This window comes from Bicyclus anynana, chromosome 21 (assembly GCF_947172395.1).
Source record: "Bicyclus anynana chromosome 21, ilBicAnyn1.1, whole genome shotgun sequence".
Lineage (NCBI taxonomy): Eukaryota > Metazoa > Arthropoda > Insecta > Lepidoptera > Nymphalidae > Bicyclus > Bicyclus anynana.
The window spans coordinates 1,829,941-1,836,305 of NC_069103.1; positions in this window are offsets into that span (position 1 = coordinate 1,829,941).

Sequence of the window (6,365 nt, forward strand, 5' to 3'; positions counted from 1 at the left end):
TATGTTACATGACGAATTTCAAAGTTTAGGTGACCAAATATGACGTCACGTGTAATGTTCTATTTAAATTGAAATTCAAATATCATTACGTAGAATTTAAAATAAAACTTAGAATATAGATCTGACATTATTGTAATTAAAAAGTAAATAAAAGTAATAGTTGTCATTATAAACGTTATTGGAATATGGTAACACTGGTAGGAACTACTAAGAATGATTCTATGTAATGAGGAATTACTGGCATAGACACGGAGCGTCAGGATACGCGGTATCAAGTAATCTGTGGTCAGTTTGAGCAGATGGTGTGTGATTGGTCTATTGCAAACAAATGCAGAAGGAATATTAGCCAATAGGCGTTTTGTAAAGAATCGAGATGTTCATGGATGATGACGAAATGGCGTCTTGGCCGGTGTGATTAGGAAATATAAAATAATGTTGTTGTTATGGTGTCTTCCTGTGTTTCTGAGGCTGTTTTATGAAAGCTAAGTATTTTATACATAATATCTTTGTTGTAAACTGTATTTTATTATGTTGTATTGTTGTAACGATAAGTTATAACATCCGAATATTACTTATGTGAAATTAGGTATATTTGCAACGACATTATATAGTACCTAATTACGTCGTTGTATATTTGTATGGTAATAATGGTTAATGTTATTTTGATTTGTCTTGAAGTTAAGACTTAATTGAACTATCTATTTCAAGGTATTAATTATTATCCTAAATATTGTAATTGTAATTAACCAATACTTTAAAAGAGCATTTGTTGAGTTTCTTGCCGTTCTTCTCAACAAGAGACTGCACTTTCCGAACTGGCGGTAGAGTCACTAAAATTAAAAGTAATATTGTTCAGTTAAAGAAATAAATGATTAATTTGGTCACGATTCTATTTTATTTTATTTAAAATACCTTGACACTCAGTAAAACTTAAATAACATTCAATATATTTATTTTAATAAAATTAAATTGAATTAAGGATACTTATCTTAATAAAGTTAGTCAATTAGATCGGCACAGTTTATTTAAATTTTCATTCAATGATATTATTGGCCATTTCTAAAATGATTTATATCAGGTCTATTACACTACGTGATAAAGTATGTATTAACATACAACGCCTATCAACTAATCAAATTGTTTCTCTATAAAAATACTAAACTGACGGACTTACCCGACTGACGATCTTAGCCGAACTGATCTTACAAGTAACAATAGATATTTATGACAACAAATTATAATTCTGTTCCAATAATATTATTTGAGAAAAATCATTATTAATTAGACATATAAATAAATAAATTTAACATCAGAAGTGGGATCGAATAAAATTAGCTAATACATTTTTTTTTACTGTTTAAGGAAAGCGTTGGAGCGAGCGATGATTCCACGCTGCTGGAAAGTTTTCTTATAAATACTTCAATCTGTTCTGACGCACAAACGCAGCGGTGAAGCTGTGATGACATGCTTCGGTCAAAAGAGCAATGAAAATGATGCTAAAAGCTGGGGCAAGCTAACAAACTCTATTGCAATGGATAAGTGTGTAGATAAAAAGTGCAGCGACAGCCAATTCAAATGTTTTGTCGAAAGTTATTCCGTTTTATTTTTGTTTCATCTACAGCCATCCTGTACAACATTATTTTTTTTTATTAATTTAATATTTAATGATATATTTTTTTTTATGCCCCACTTGTGGGATATGTGTTATAAAAGTTCAGTATTTAGAATGGCCGAACGGTTTTGATAATTTGGAAATATCACAATTATAAAATATCAATATGGCAATATAGGAAAAAACCGACTAATAAGAATAAACAAAATTTTATATTATATGGGAAAAGGTTAAAGAAAATTATTCAATTAACTCAAAAATCTCAAAATGATTATAAAATTAAAACTTCACAGAATAAGTCTAAGGCTACTTGGAATATTATAAATAATTTAAAAGTAAAACGCAGCAATAACAATAATATAAATAAGATTAAAAGAGATGGAATAGTAATCCAAAATCCTCAAGAGATAGCACAGGCATTCAATGAAAACTTCCTTAATCGTAAAACTGTTAAAATAAATAATACTAAAAATAACAGTTCTTGGAATAAATCAAACTCAATTTTCATGAACCCTAGTACACCTTCACAAATAAAAAATATTATACAATCATTGAAAAAAACTAACAGTTGTGGGTATGATGAAATCAATACTAAAGTAGTTAAATATGTTTCCGATATAATATCACCAGTATTAAGTTACTTGATAAATTTGTGTATTGAGAATGGTATATTTCCGGAAAAATTAAAAGTTTCTATCGTTAAACCACTCTTTAAAAAAGAGGACAGTGAAAATATGGATTGTTATCGGCCGATATCATTGATTCCCATTTTTTCAAAAATAATGGAAAAATATATATTTAATAATCTGAATGACTATTTTGAGCGTTATGATGTTTTCGCAGAAGAACAAGTTGGTTTTAGGAAAAATAAATCTATAAATTTGGCCATATATAAATTTTTAGAGGGGATAATGACAAGTGTTGATAAAAGGAAACCGGTTTGTGCGCTTTTTATGGACCTGACGAAAGCATTTGACTATGTGGACCATAAAACTTTAATTGATAAATTGGATGTGTATGGGGTAAGGGGTAATGCTTTGGCACTTATCAATTCGTATTTAACTGGTAGGCAACAAATTACTCAAATAACTAGAATAGATAAAAATAATAAAATTGAGACAGCTTATATGTCGGAGTCCAAAACAGTAACAACTGGGGTGCCACAGGGAAGTATATTAGGCCCACTACTGTTTATAACTTATATAAACGATTTTCCCACAGTAACTGATCATAGGATGGTTTTATTTGCTGATGATAGTACGGTAATTTTTATTGGTGATCCACAAATTTCATTAGATGACATAAATTATACTTTAAGACATATTATTAATTGGTTGACATGTAACAATTTAATTATTAATCTTGACAAAACAAAAATTATGACATATGCAAATAGACGTAATAAATTACAATTAGACATTAATTATTTAGGTAAAAAAATTTCCGAAACAACACATACTAAATTTTTAGGTCTCGATATTGATGACAGTCTTAATTGGAGGAAACACATAGACAATTTATGTTTAAAGCTAAGCCGATTTTCATATGCATTATATATGTTGTCCAAGGTAGTTAACCAGTCAGCAGTAATTGTAGCGTACAATGCCTACGTAACAGCTACTATACGATATGGAATTATTTTCTGGGGTAATTCTTATGACCGAGAGTATTTAAAGCCCAAAAGAAATGTATACGATCCATATGCCGTTTGAAGCCCACAGATTCCTGCAAGCCATATTTTGATAAATTTAAAGTTCTAACCTGTTCATGTTTATACATTTACGAGGTTTTAGTATTTGTCAAATTACATAAACACCTATTTAAATATTCAGATAAAGAACGGAGGAAAAACAAAATCTGCTTCACTCATCATAATACTTCATTATATGGCAATAGCATTTTTCATATGGCACCTCTAATTTACAACAAATTACCAGCAAAATTAGCTGATAGAAATTTAAGTGTTGCTTTATTTAAAATTAAAATCAAAGAACTATTGTTAAAAAAACGGTATTACACTATCAAAGACTATTTAACTGACAAACAATAATAATTAACGTATAACGGACATAATAATAATTTAATAATTTTAACATCATAGTCATTAAGTAAATTTCAATAATTATAGTGTATTATAGACAATGTAATTTAGTTATAAGATTATTTTTTAAATTTGCATGCTATTTTGTAGCAAATTGTATGCCAACATTTATATCAAGATCTTTATTTAACAATTTGCAAATAAAGAATTATGAATTATGAATCAAAGATAATAATTTAAGAGTTTCGGCAATTATGTGAATAATGAATATAAATATTAGTTTTTCTTCCCGAGGCCATGATAGATTATTAGATTATTGCAACAAATTATCTCGAATATTAAGTAAACTGAATATCATTTGGAGAAGAAAGAGACAAGAAAAAAAAAAAAGAAAAAGAAAAAAATTTGTTTAATGGCAAAAAAAAAAAAAATGGTACGTAATTATAAAAAATATGTAAATTGAACATGAACATTTATTTTTTTTAGCTGCGTTTTCGTAAATTATAACTTGAATTAAATTAGTTTCATGTTTAGTATATATTATGTTGCTTTATGTAATCAATTTCACTGCTGCTCAAGCTATAGCTTTGTTAGTCTTACGTCAACGATATCGGTTAAATGAAAAGTGTATCTATGTTAAAGTATGACTCGAGAATTTTATTTTGTGTTAAATTTCACCTCTATCAGCCGCTGTGTGACCTCTTATTAGGTGACAGTTATCTTATTTGCATTACTTAAATGATTATTTCACATTGTCTATGCAAATGATTTAAACCAAAATCAGTATTTTAAACAATCAAAACATTGAGTAACATGGTATGTATTAAATAGATTCATAAAATAGGTACATTGGTTTAAAAAAAAATGCAGAATGGAATTTTTATCTACAGTTGTAATATTTGAAGTTATTACTTGAATAATTGTTGTTCATATAAAAATTATTATTTTTGTTTACAAAGGACCATACACAAAAACAAAATATATTGATTTAAATGTGACATGACTATGACTTAAATTGAGACTATAACTATGACTGAAAATGCCAATGTCACGGAAATGAAAATATATATGAAATATAATATCACGGATCGCTGTGTCTCTGCCCTGACACTTCACTGTTATTTCACCGGCAGCGGGTGATAGGTGCTGTGTTGAAGGCCGGAGATGTTTTGAAAAATCATGTGTGTGATGGCAATGGTCCATCGTTTCATTTCATTTCATGTTCATTACTAACTACTCATTTTATTTTATTTATTTCTCATTTCATTCATTTTCACCTCATCATTGTTCAGTTAGGTTCATAATCCACGAATGAGGTTACTAACAATAAGTACTTCGAGATCGAAGGAAAGATTCATTCACGTCATGTCCATTACTAACAACTCTTACTTTCGTTTCATTCACCTTATTCATTTGCATCTCATTATTCATTTTATATTCATGTCCACGAATGAGGTTACTAACAATAAATACTTCGAGAGCGAAGGAAAGATTCATTCATGTCATGTTCATTATTAAAACTACACATTTTCATTCGTCTTTCATTTTCATCTCATCATCATTATTTTTATATATTATTCATGTTCATAATCCACGAATGAGTTGAAAAAAAAAAAAAAAAAAAAAAAGAAAAAGAAAAAGAAAAAAAAAAAAGAAAAAGAAAAAAGATGTGAGAGTACTTCGAGAGCGAAGTACTTGTCAGTCTGGCCGTGATAGATTATTTTATAAAGTAGTGAAAAATAAATATAGCTGAAAGTTAAGCTGATAAGCTGATTGATAATATGTGTATGATTCATTGTGAAATTAGACCTATCAGATAATTCTTACGTTAGTTAAATATTATTTAATATTTAGACAGTATTTTTGTATTCAATAATAAAGTTTAAATGAAAATACAAACAGTTATGTTACATGACGAATTTCAAAGTTTAGGTGACCAAATATGACGTCACGTGTAATGTTCTATTTAAATTGAAATTCAAATATCATTACGTAGAATTTAAAATAAAACTTAGAATATAGATCTGACATTATTGTAATTAAAAAGTAAATAAAAGTAATAGTTGTCATTATAAACGTTATTGGAATATGGTAACACTGGTAGGAACTACTAAGAATGATTCTATGTAATGAGGAATTACTGGCATAGACACGGAGCGTCAGGATACGCGGTATCAAGTAATCTGTGGTCAGTTTGAGCAGATGGCGTGTGATTGGTCTATTGCAAACAAATGCAGAAGGAATATTAGCCAATAGGCGTTTTGTAAAGAATCGAGATGTTCATGGATGATGACGAAATGGCGTCTTGGCCGGTGTGATTAGGAAATATAAAATAATGTTGTTGTTATGGTGTCTTCCTGTGTTTCTGAGGCTGTTTTATGAAAGCTAAGTATTTTATACATAATATCTTTGTTGTAAACTGTATTTTATTATGTTGTATTGTTGTAACGATAAGTTATAACATCCGAATATTACTTATGTGAAATTAGGTATATTTGCAACGACATTATATAGTACCTAATTACGTCGTTGTATATTTGTATGGTAATAATGGTTAATGTTATTTTGATTTGTCTTGAAGTTAAGACTTAATTGAACTATCTATTTCAAGGTATTAATTATTATCCTAAATATTGTAATTGTAATTAACCAATACTTTAAAAGAGCATTTGTTGAGTTTCTTGCCGTTCTTCTCAACAAGAGACTGCACTT